This window comes from Drosophila nasuta, chromosome X, assembly GCF_023558535.2.
Source record: "Drosophila nasuta strain 15112-1781.00 chromosome X, ASM2355853v1, whole genome shotgun sequence".
NCBI classification, from domain to species: Eukaryota; Metazoa; Arthropoda; class Insecta; order Diptera; family Drosophilidae; genus Drosophila; species Drosophila nasuta.
This window is the reverse complement of record NC_083459.1, coordinates 14,819,722-14,833,427: the sequence shown is the minus strand read 5'-3', so window position 1 is coordinate 14,833,427 and position 13,706 is coordinate 14,819,722.

The following is a 13,706-nucleotide window of genomic DNA, read 5'->3' as shown; positions in this document are numbered from 1 at the left end:
AAAAGGTTATTTTTTAAGTCGACTTAAGTACATTTAAAATCTACAGTTTATTTTTTAAATTTAATTTATGGTTATTTTCAACAGATTGTAAGCAAATAGAATTCTTGATTATATTATTAAAGTATATAGAAACGGAATTGCTGTGAGAATGATTTCAAGTAATGTTTTATGTTTTGGAAGCTTATTAATTATTCTGATTTTACGCTTTATAGCGAAGTTAAATTTAATGAGATAAAAGTATAGATTGATAAAAACAATAAAGATATTACATATCAAAGTGCAAACTTTGTGGAAAAATGGTATTGGAACTGATTAAAGTTTCGATCTCTAAAGTAAAATATAATTTATTTTCTGTTAGAAGTTTCATTCTCTAAAGCAAATTTGATTTATTTTTAGTTATTACAAAAGTCTTTGACAAACCCACTCACAAACTGAGCATACTCGCTTCAAAGTTTTTGTGAGTGAGCAGCGCATAAAATAATAGAAAAAACAAAGCTTAAATCTGTAAGCTATCAACCCCCTGCTGTCCCCCGCTCGGAGGGGTTTTGCTTAAATGCTTGATAATGAAAAGCTGTGATAACTTCTACTGTGTGTGTGTGTGTGTCTTTGATTTGGCCGTATGCTTTTTCAAGTGGTTGATTGTCTGTCAATATGGGGCGACAATTTGTGTGGCAAGCTAGCTGATGATGACGATGCCAATGACAATAATCACGATGATGATGATGATGACCCCGAAGGGGGTGGAAGGTGACAGAGAAAGAGGAAAAGGAAAAGGAAAGGTCGAGGATTACAATTTACAAATTGCGGCTGTTACGCACGTTCGTTTTTAGCCGCTGCGTTTGCGGCTTTGCTAAGCCTTTGATTGCCCGCAATCCGCAATTTAGTGAGTGACCCCCAGCTAGAGCGGCTCAAGCTGTGAGAAAACGCTTGCCCAAAAATCATTCTCCTCTTTCTTAGTCCCACCTCACTCTCTCTTTCACTACCTCTTTCTCTCTCTCTCTCTCTCTCGCCTTTCCACATTGCCATGCCAATGGGAATGCTCTATGTGACTTTTATGTGCACTCCAAGCAAATTGCATTTCAATGCGAAGAGTGTTGCCGAGTCCCTAGAACCCAACAAGCTAAACAGTGAAAGACGCGTGTGCTGGACTTGCAAATACCCGCTCTTATAATATTCCATACATTGCATTCGTATTTTGTTCATTGGTATTCAAATATATTTGGAGTAACTTCATTTAATAAATACATAAATATTTGAAATATAGAAATGAAATATAGAACTATTTAAATTAGCTGATTTTAATAAATTAACAAATATTAAATATTTAACTTTGCATTCGTTAATAAATATAATATTTATATATTCTTATAAATATTGTTATTTTTCGTAATTTTTAAACATTTCGTTATGGATGAATAATCATTTAATGCGACTTAAAATACATATACTTTTGATCCACAAATTTTCAATTCGCAAATTTCCAAACAATTTGCAAAAATTAAAAATTGTATAAAGATACATTTATTTATTGGTAAACATTTTGAACAGGTTTTAGAATATTCTTAATACTTAAGTAAATTGTGCTCTGTGCATACTTTTATCCCTAATTTTTGTTGAGGTAGAAAAAGTCAAATTTTAATGAACTTTTCTTATTTTATTTATTTAATAAACTGCTCTATGGATTACAAAATACTATGTGAAGTAATTTTGTAATATCTTTAAAAATTCGTGTCTTTTATGCGATTTGAAAGGCACAAATTTAGAGTGCCATTGCTTTAGAAATAAGTCAAGTTTTAATTGTAATTATATATATATTTATAAATAAATAAATAAATAGTTTAATACGATGTATTATTGTGGTTAACTTTGATAGCTCTATAAAAAAAAACGCAGTCTATTTTTTTTAGTTTATTTTAAACAATCTAAATTTAAGATTGTTTGATCTTGACTTAATATTTTGCCTTCTTGGTAAAAGATATTTTCCATTCTTGAAACAAGATTATAATCTTGAATCTAGAAATGTAGATTTGCAATCTTGATTTAAACATAAACCTTCTTTGTTCAATTTTGACATACAATAATCTTGATTTAAGATTTTATTCTTGATTTTGGCACGTTTTTTCAGTCTGTGTCCGAATTATGTTTAAATCAAGGTTTCTAAGTAACACAAATTTAATATGAGAATTAGATTTGAAAAATAGAATTTAAGAAAAATTTAAAAAACGATTTTTTATGACAAAAATGTGGTTTAATATTGTGGTTAACTTTGATAGCTGTAGATTTCATACTTTCGCAGTTCTTGCTGTTAATGCTAACGGACAGACAGCCAGACGGATTGTTGCGCAAGTTACTAAAGCTTCGTTCCGACTGTGGAATGTATTCTAAAGCAACGCATTTGCAGTCTCTGACTTTTTTAAGTGACATTATCATACCCCATTCAGTCTTTGGTTTAATGTTTTTTGGTACCGGGTATAGCAAACCCTAAGCGACAAAGTCAAGTCGTCGTCGTCGTCGTCGTCGCCGCAGTTTACGGGTCTCTGGTTTGAGCTGAAGCATTTGCATGTCGCCTGTCGCCAGTTGCTCGTGATTTATGCCCGCGCGAAGCGAGAGGGTTGCAGCTGTGGGTGGGTTCGACTGCTTGGCTTCGCGCCCGGCTCAATGAATAGTCACCAACAACAAAAAAGGAGAAGGGGAAGAAGACAGGAGAGGAGAAGAGAAGAAAGCAACGCGGCAGCCAAAAAGCCAACAGACTTGGAGTGGGGAAATGGAGAAGCGGGGGGCAAATACGAAGACAACGCGGCAGCCAGTCGCAGGCGTCAACAGGATGCGCCCAGCCACACACACACACATACTTACACACACACACACACACTCTCAGGGGTTGTCGCATTACAACAAAAAAAGCCAAAAGCGTGGGCAGCCAAATGGGGAATCTTTGGATTGGCTGTCAGTGTCATTGGCAGCGTTTTGCTTGTCACTTTCCCCCCTCCTTCACTCGCCCACTCCCCTCCCCCCCCCTCTCTTCATTTCACCCTGCTGCCACTGCTTAAGCAATTGCTACACAATTGAAAATTTTATTTCATTTTTATGGCTTTTGGAAATTAAATTGTTGTCGTTTGATTTTTTTTTTGGTGGGTGACTCGGCGCATGCAAAATTAACTAAATGCGTGGTTGTTGTTTCTGCTGCTGCTGCTGCCACACAGATTTGCATAGTCATTGCCACAGAGAAGGTGTGACCAGCCGCCCTTTGCCTTCCCCTTTCCCTTGCCCTTGCCCTTCTTCTCGCTGTTGTTGTCACTTTTGTTGCCGCTGCTTTACTTGTTATTGTTATTGCTTAAAAGCACCCGCTGTGCAGTCGACCGGAGGCATTTTGTTTAACATTTGATTGTGGTTAAGATTACACACAGCAGGCAGCATCAACTCAGAGGAGAGGGGGATTTGAGAATTGCGACTGAAAACGAATGATCTAAATGATTCATTTGGGCATCACAACTGGCCAACTGCCTAATTGTGAGATAAGCACACACACACACACACACAAAACAAAAAAAAGGATTCAAAGCGAAAGCGCGACGACAACTCTCGATAAACTCGCTTCATTTGCCAAATTTCAATTTCGATTTGTTGAGCTTTCAGTGGATGCCAAGAAATTGATTATTCGATTTGTGGAGCCGTCAATTGAGTATTGTAAAGCTTTATTTAGAATGAGGTTTAAGCATAAAATTTTAAGAATATTTTGGCGGCGATTCATGATTCTTTTTGGAAAATGGTTAAACTTTTTCTTGACAATGAATTTTTTTTTTAATTTTATGTCTTATTAATTTAGTATTCTTCAATTAGTATTATGATTGCATATATTTGTAAAATAGATATTCATAATAAAAAAAGATATTAATATGTTACCTATTTTTATGTTTTGTTTTGAAAGAAGTTTATGAATGCTGTTATTTTTGGAAGTCCTAATTTTGCAAATGGTTAAATGATTTATTGACAAAACAACGGTTCAATATAATTTATAATATTATGAGATATAGAGAATAAGAGCATATTATATTATATTTGGTTGCGATCAGATAAAAATTGCAGAAGTTACTTAAGAAATAATTTTCTGTATGGAAAAATTCGCCTATTTAATTTGTTCTATATGTACTATATACTATCAATATACCAAATGTTTTTGTGAAAATTAATTGGTATTTTGTGGTATATTAAGTCGATATATTTTAAAAATAACACCGCACTGTTTTGCTCTATTTCACAGTCGAGCACACTCGACTGTTGTCCTCTTACTTGTTTTGTATTAACAATTTTGATTACTTATAAATTTTAGATAAACTCACTCAACATTTTTAATGAAAGAAAACTTAAAAATGAATGTATACTCATTATTTCTCTCTGAGAAAAACATTATTGTCTTGTGTTATTTTAAAATAAATTGAAATTTGAAATTTGTTTTTAATATAACACAATTAATGTACAATTGTTAATCATTTTTTAAAGCAAAGTCAATGAATGTTCAAAAATGTATAAAATCAAAGCTAAAAGCGGCTGATAATGTTAATACGTTCTAAGCATGGATTAATTATTCGCATTCATTTTGAAATTTGCCATAATTAATAAGACAACTATTTAAACGTTTCAGAAATATAGCTTAAGTCGATATTCAATAAAATGCGAGTGCAACAATCGTTTAGTTCGATCGAAAGTTGAAGCGAAGCCAATTTGCAATTTGATGTTATCCAGCCAAGTCAGATGAGGGGTAGAGGGGGCAGCTAGAGGGAAGGGGGAAGGGAAGGGAAGGGAAGGTAAACGTGGGTCAGTTTCGTGCGTGCGACTTTAAGCCCCGCATAAAAACTAAACAGGCAGCAATCAATCGATTAAAAACTTGCGCAATTTTAAACAGAGATTTGTTTCGTGGCAGTGTGTGTGTGTGTGTGTTCCACCTTCCTTCCCTCCTCATCACTAAACTCTCATCTCCTTAGCTGAGCTTAAGCATGCCTTGGGGACCCGCAGCTAAAATGGACTTGCCACTTGCTCAGTTTTTGTGTCGCTTATCTCGATATTATTTTGCCATAAAAAAAAAGGAGCAAGCGAGTGGTAAAGAGTGGGGGAAGGAGTAGGGGGGAAGGGCTGAAGCAAACACGTATGAGGACACGGCTTCTAGTCATTTGTTATGTGACATGCAGGGATCTGGGCAATGGGCAATGTTGTTGTTCGTCCTTCGTCCTTCGTCCTGCGTCCTCCGCTTGTATCAGCCATGCAAAATGTTGTAAAGTAGCCAAATTGTGGGCAGCACACACTCACACACACACACACACGCAAGTGACTTGAGAAAAAACTCAAATAATAAAAAAAAGAAGCTGAACAAAATAAAAAAAAGGCAAGGAAAGCCCAAGAAATGAGGCTGCAGCCAAAAGGAAACTTTTCACATGTCACAGTGGTAAAAGGCAAACAAGGAAGCAGGAGAGGGGGATGACAAACACACACACAGAGACACACACACACACACACACTGGCAGACGAGACAATGTCGCAGTGGAATGAAGCGTAACGAATGCTGCGGGTTCCGTCGTTAGTCCAACCAACTCCCAACTCCCAGTCATCTCCTTTTCCTCCCCTTCTCCCATCACTCTCTCCCCACTCACACACACACACACACACACACGACACACCGGACACTGAGTCAAGCCGCTGGACCAGGACGTGCTGCAGGATCAGGCTGAAACTGAGACTGAGGCTGAAGCTGAGACTTCAACTGCCGCTGTTGCTCTCGTTTTGTCCACGCGCGTTGCAAATCCCTTTAGTTACACTGTTTCAAAATTAAATATTTACATTTTGTATGCGCCAACGGGATGTGGGTGTTATTCAGCACCAAGGGACACGCATGATGCAGCCAGCCAAAAAGGGGAAACTCTGACTCGGATTGAGATGGAAACGGAGTCGGAGACGGAGACGAAGACAACAATTCGGACGCGGGCTCAAACTCGAACTCGGACACGCACTGAGTACTGGAGGGTGGCTGATGATGCTGCTGGTGGTGTCTCTTCGTTTCAGGAGCGGCGGCAGGATATTTTTGCAAAGGGGCTGAACAACAGCACATATGAAAAACAAGTAAGAAACCTACAGTCGAGTGTACTCGACTGTGAGATACCCGCTACCCATTTTAATAAAGGCAAAATATTGCAGTATTATTTTTTATAATATACCGAAATACTAAAAATACTAAAAATATACCAAATGGTATGTTTGGTATATCAATATAATACACCATTCAAAATATACCAATGGATCAGATTGTCAACCAAAGCAACTAAGACCCCTAGTAAATAGGCGTTTTTGCCCATACAAAAGTATTTCTTTAATAACTTCGACAATTTTTATCTGATCGCAACCAAATTTTCAGGAATCATAAATACTATAGGAATTATTGTATATACCAAAATTCGTAACTCTAGCAACTCTAAAATTACGCTTGTTATTCGATTTTTTTGATATGCTGGGGCGGAAGTGGGCATGGCAACAATTTGAAACAAACTTGATCTGCGTGCAAACATAACAAATGCTGTAGAAAAAATTGTAAAGCTCTATCTCTTATAGTTTCTGAGATCCAGTGTTTCATACGGACGGACGGACGGACGGACAGACGGACATGGCTATATCGTCTCGGCTGTTGACGCTGATCAAGAATATATATTCTTTATAGGGTCGGAGATGCCTCCTTCTACCTGTTATATATATTTCCTGCCGGCACAAAGTTATAATACCCTTCTACCCAATGGGTAGCGGGTATAAAAATTAAAGCAAACATGTGTGGTCATAAGCCACTGCAATTCACTACTGACGATATTCCTGAATACTCTTCAAGAATTGCATTCGGTATAGATAGGGAGATATAATCCATTGAATATACTAAATATACTATTCGTTAAACCTACTTTAAATATAAATATACTAAAAATGGATTGTAATTGTAATTCGACAGTAACATAAAGAAGTAAGGAACAGATACCCGCTATCCATTTTGAATAAAAGCGAAACAGTGCGGTAATAACTTTAAAATATACCAAATTAACATACCACAAAAATACTAAATATATACCAAATGCTTTTTTAGGTATATTGTTTAGGTACTACATTCAAAATATACTTTATATAAAATCTTTGCTGAAAAAGTCAATTCTTATCTTGCTTAAATTTTATTATCATCCATATTTATTTATTGTATTTTCAACCATAATAAAATGCTGTAGTTTGAGTCCGCATTGATTGAACATAATTCCTCCCCTTTTTCTACCTCTCTGCGTGCTTGCAAATTAATATCTTGCCAACTACAAGTATGCGTATCTTCAGCTGATTTCCGCCTTCGAACTCGGACTCTCTCTGTGCAATTTCCATTTCCATTTCCACACAACGAGCTGTGGCTGGACACACGTCTTGTTGGCGTATCTAAGCAACAATCTGAGCAACTATCAATTGTATCTATCCATGTTTGTGTTGGTTTTTCTATCTATGCAATTCCATCTAGCTTTCAGTTTAGTTTTGGTTGCTTTTCATTTCGCGTTTATTTCGTAATTTGTTTGTCTCTCTCTGCTTCGCTGTCAATTTGGACACGGTTTTATGCCTGACATTTATTTTATGAGCGTGAAAAATATATGTGTTTGTATGTGCGTATGTGTGTGTGTGTGTGTGGGGAGTTGTACACCCCCCCCAGGGCCAATTTGTGTGGCAAGCTGTTGGTGGTGCAGGTGGCAGACAAAACACCACTTAAACCAGTTTTGATTGCATTTTATTAATGGGCTGGCGATTTAAGTGTTAGTCTCGGACTCGGCCAATTATCAATGGTGTGCAACAGTATTTATATTTTTGTTTTCCTGCATATATTGACGATGTATTGTTATATATTAATATATATTTTTGTTATACCCGCTATCTATAGGGTAGAAGGGTATGGCAAACAATGCATACTGCAATCGGGTTTTCGTTACTTTGGCTGACAATCTGGTATATTTTGTACTTTATGGTATATTATGTACTCTATGGTATATTTTGAATGTGGTTAATATCAATATCAAAATACCAAACATACACAAAATACCATTCAGTATATTTTTAGTATTTTTGTGGTATATTAATTTGGTATATTTTAAGAATACCGCACTCTAGCTTTTATGTATAGCATATTTGTATGTAGACAATTTCAATATAAAAATATGCATTATATTTTTAGTATATTTGCGGTATATTAATTTGGTATATTTTAAGAATAATACCACACTGTTTGCCTTTACACTATGTATGGTATATTTTGATTTAGTCAATTTCAATATCAAAATATGCAAAATACTTTTCGGTATATTTAGTATTTTTGCGGTATATTATTTTGCTATATTTTAAGAATAATACCACACTGCTTTGCCTTTATCTATGTTATGGTATATTTTGAATGTAGTCAATATAAATATTAAAATACCTAAAATAGCTATTTTTCTCTTACTCGAATTGGGTATCGGATATCTCACAGTCGAGCACATTCTTACATATTTTTCTTTTGATTAAATCAAAGCAATACAAGCATGTCTAATGTGCGTCTGTATCTGTAGAGGCCCTATATAAAGTTTTGTAAGCGCATCAATTATGTGCTCTGTGTGTCTTGGCATAGAGAGTTATTGGCCTATAAACTAATCGCATAATTGCACAAAAGTAATTATACTCATCCTCCAGTCAGTGCTCATCCTTTTGTACACCTAGAACTACTGCAAACATATTTCCTTGCTGATTTTTCCACTCAGCTAACGCGAACTATGCGGCTTATCCGCATCGCTGCTAAGGAAGTGCCACGCAGGATGCAGCCCAAACAGTTGGAAAAATGCAGAGACAGACAGAGAGAGAGAGAGAGAGAGAGAGATGTTTTTTTCGCATTGTTTTACAAATCAAGCTGTTGATGGCAATCACACACTTGAGGTAGCTACTGCATGGATGATGGATGGATGGATGGATGGATGAATGGTTGGCTTGCCTAACGGATGGGACGCCACTGTAAGGATGTATGCATCGCTGAGACGAGAGCCGACTGACGACTGACGACTGCTGACTGCCGACTGCTTCCGGCTGCCTCTCGATTTTCCTTCATCTCCTTGTTTATTTGTTTTCTTTTTTCTTTTCTTCTCTCTCTCTGCTTTTTTTTTTCGTTTGCATCCTTATTTTTGGGTTGACATCCTAAAGGGCCGCCGCAGTTGCAGCCTTTTGGGCCGCTTTTGTTGTTTCGGTTTCATTTGCCGATTTGTTTGTTAAACGTGCACTAATTGAGTTGAAGTGTCCTCGACAACGCAGAGTCCTGCCGATCAAGATAAGGGATACAGCCTAAGCCCCGCAAAACCAAAGAACCAGAAAAACCGCAGGATTTGCCAAAACGCAAGCAATCGACAGTCGGGCTCAACGTTAATTCGCACATGGCTCAGTAATCAATTTGTCATCTGCAGTATCTGCACACTGCATTTTTTAATCATGTTGTCTATAGCTTGTTATGCTTGTGATCTATAATCTGTTTACTATAATGGCATAATGTCAGCACCGATAAGTGAATGAAATAAGTTCAAATTTCTGAAGCATCATTATTATATTAAATAATGAGAAAAACAATAAATTTTTTACAAAAAAGGAATAAAATCTTAGATCAATATTATATGATTTCAAAACTGAACTAAGAAGGTAAAGTTTTCAATCAAGATTAAAATTCGACAAATATTCTAGATTATCCATTCTTGAAATTCACAATTCTTGCTTTAGTAATAAAAAAAAAATTACAAAATTTAACCAATAAGGCAAAACTTTTAATCAATTTCTTAGTTGCTTCAAATGAATTTATGATGCTTCATTTTTAGTGCTCTAAATAATATATAGTAATTTGTGAACACACTTCAATATATTCAGGGATGACACAATAAACGCTTCTACTCGGATTTAATCTCTCGGAATTCTGTGACACCCCTGAATATCAAATTTTTAGATTTCAATTAAATTATTGGTTGTGACTTTAAACTGAATTTCAAAATTAATATAAAACTAATTAACGTAGCTGTTTTTTAAACTTAAAAAAAGGAAGCAACATTTGCATACACCTAGAACTCTAAATATCTAATCGATAGTTTAAAGTGATTTGAAAATTCGTAATCACGAATGATTTATGCAAAATGCTTGAGTGATACAACGATGTAGATGCTCCTTCTGCTAATGAGTATAACTGCCTTAAGACAACACTCTTTAGGAGGGGAAAAAAGAGGTACACCTTCGTTCCCTTTCCTATCCCCTTTCTCTGGTCAGATTTGAAAGCACAGAAGACACATCCAATTAGCGGACGCTGCAAAATGAAAACATTTCTCACAGCTCGTCGCTTGACGATGACGATGACGAAGACGACGACGATGACGACTCGAAAAGTAATTAATTGCAACTGCTGAAGTAGAAGTAGTAGAAGAGTACTTGCAGCACACATCATTCGCAATACGAATGTGGCAGTCGTCGCATGTTTTTAAATGGCCAACCAATCGGCTCGATGAGCCGCATACTTTCTAAAGCAATTATCGAATGCCAGCCGTGTCCCAGCGTCTCTGTCATCGCCCTGGCGTCGCCATCTCTCGCCAGCAAAGCAGAGAGAAAAAAAAACCAAAAAAAAAAAAGGAAAGAAAAGAAAAACGGCGGCAGCGTCAATTGCACCGTGGGCTGCTTGTAGTTTCATGACGCCAACAACGCCTCATCGTGTTTGGTTAGCCGCCGTCAGAGCCGCCACCGACGCCACACGATGGCTGTGGCAAGTTCGCCTTGCCTGCTGCCTGCCTGGTGGGCCATGGGGCAGCAACGATGAACGGCAACGGCAACGGCAACAGCTTCGAACTTGGGTCGTGATCAGCGTCGTGTTCGCAAAATATTTCTACGCATGCCCATTCCCCAAATTGGCCTTGAGGCAATGATTGGCTGCCGCTGCCACAGACGCTGCTGCTGCTTGCTGCTGCCTCTGTCTCTGCCTCTGCTTGCTGTCTTCCCCTTTAGTAGTAAGTCTTCACTGTAGTCTGCTCTTTATAGACTCCTCTACAACCTTCTCCTTAGTCGCCTCTATAGAGTTCTCCTTTGCCTCCTCTATAGTATCCTCTGTAGTCTTCCCTATATTCTCCTCTATAGTCTTCTCTGTAGTCTCCTCTGTACTCTGCTCTGTAGTCACCTCTATAGTTTCCTTAACAGTCATCTCTTTACCTCCTCAGCTGTCGTCTCTCTTGATGTTGCTGCTGCTGTTACCTCCTCTGACTCCTCCATTGCTTGCTCTGCTTCCTCCTCCTTTACCTTCTCTTAATACCTCCACTTCATACCTCCCCATTTGCCTTCTCCCTAGCCTCCTCCTTGGCCTCCTCTTGCTACCTTCTCCTCTGCTGCCTCCTCCTTTACCTCATCTTGATGCCTCCTCCTTTGCCTCTCTCTCTCTCTCTCTTGGCTGTTGTTGCCTCTTTGGAATCTACAGCAGCCTCAATCCAATTCTGCAGTCTCGTTTCATTTTATTTACGTCTCTGTCGCGCAATTTCGATCTCTCTCTCTCTCTCTCTGTCTCTTTCTGTGACTGCAACACATACTCATGCTCTCTCTCTCTTCTAGTGTGTGAGGCGTTGATGGCGATGGCGCTGAAGCTGGCGCGCATGCGCAACGCAACGCAACATCAACGACGACGACGACGACGACGACCACAAAATCGCATTGTGCCACACAGCTAAGTCAGCCAAATGTTGTAAGACATATTTCGTTGTTGTTGTTGTTGTTTGTACTTTTACTATGGGTCTCTCTCTCAGTGTGTGTGTGTGTGTGGACCTCCCGCAGATAATTGCCCATCATCTCATCAAGTTCCGCCCAGCTATTTAAGTGCAGCAACAAAAAGCAATGAAACCCACAAAACAAGACACCAAAATGATGAACGCGACCACGCGAAGTAGAAGTAGCTGCCACACAGCCGCCACAGCAACTGTTGCTGCCGATGCTGCTGCTGCTGCCACACAGCCAACAACAACAACAACAACAGTCTGGGCCACAGCCTTAAGCCAAAGTCTGTCCAAACTAGCGCAGGTGGCTTCTAGAGTTCTATAGCATTAGCTTTCCATATGCTATTTGTCTGCATACATTTAATAATTTCCTTAATGCAGTAAGTGAATTGACTCAGTTGGATATTAGAAGCAACAAGAAAGGACTGAAAACCTTTTTTTTTTGATTATGCAATCTGAAAAATCTCTTGTTGTAAGATATTTTAAAAAGAAATCAAATTTATACTGGTGCTTTATCATACATAATTTGTAATCAACAAATAAAATACAAATAATCTTTTAGTTTAAAAGCATTTGTTTCACTCTGTATTTTGATAATTCTCTAGCGTGCAATATTAATTACAGTGATAAAACATAAACTTAAAATAAGAAAAGATCTTCTAGCTCTGGATTAACTCTATATTTAAAAACATCAGAATAATTTTAATTAAAGTTCTATTCAAGAGCTTTAGGATTCATCTTTACTCGAAATAATAAAATTGTTTTGGTGTATGTTTTTATTGCACGCGACATTTTAGAAAGATAATTTCTTATACATAATTTATGGGGACTTAATAACTGTAACATCATAATTCTATTTGCATTTAAATTTTATGAAGAAGAGAAGCAATATAACTTAGTAACTAACTGACAATTTGTAATTATTGGGGATAATATAATAAAAATACATAGATAGATAGATAGATGGATAATATAGTAATTGATAATAGAAAGATCAAGCACAAGAGAGCTGCTTTTAAAAAATACTCTAAATACGAAATCATGTTGATTGAAGCATGAGAACAAAAGAACAAAACTGTTATTCCTTTTTGGATTAAGTTAAAGATTTAAAGAAACAAATTATATCTAGCTTAAGTTTGTGTTAATAGAGGCATTAGGAAAAACACAAAAATAAATCAATAAAGTAAATAAAAAAATGATTGTTTTGAGATAACCAAAAAGTAAAAAATGTATTCATTTAAGATGTTGGTTAATCTAAAATGAGTTTCTATAGACAAAAGCACTAAAGGCAGCAGAAATCAATATAAAAATCATTTATGTCGTATGAAAAAGTCTATCCAGTATTTATTTAAGATGTTTGTTAATCTCAAAAAAGAGTTGCTATAGAGAAAAGCACTAAATGCAGCAAAAATCAATATAAAAATCATTTATGTCGTATGAAAAAGTCTATCCAGTTGCAGGTAAACAATTGAAGCGACCCTCGTTGGCGACGTAGCGCCACCAAGAAGACAGCTTTTTGAGGCAGCAACGAGCTGGCAACAGGCAACAGGCCATCAATAGCACCACCGACGACGTCGACGCCGTAGACGCCGGCAACAACAACAACAACAATAAGAACAACAAGAGGAATAACAAGAGGAATAACGACGACGGCGTGGTCCAAACCACGTTAATCGAGTCATATCGATTTTGGCGTGGTTCGTGTCTTGGACGTTTTACTTTTCAACGGTCAGCGAAGAGAGAAGAGAGTCCAAGTCCAAGTTTAAGTCCAAGTTGAAGTTGAAGTTAGAGTTGGAGTTGGAGTCAAAGCAACCAACCAGAGAGGAGGCACTTACACAGATCTCATCAGTAAAAACGGACGCGACGGCGTCATACAAGGGGTGGCCACCAAAAAGGGGAGGGGAGGCG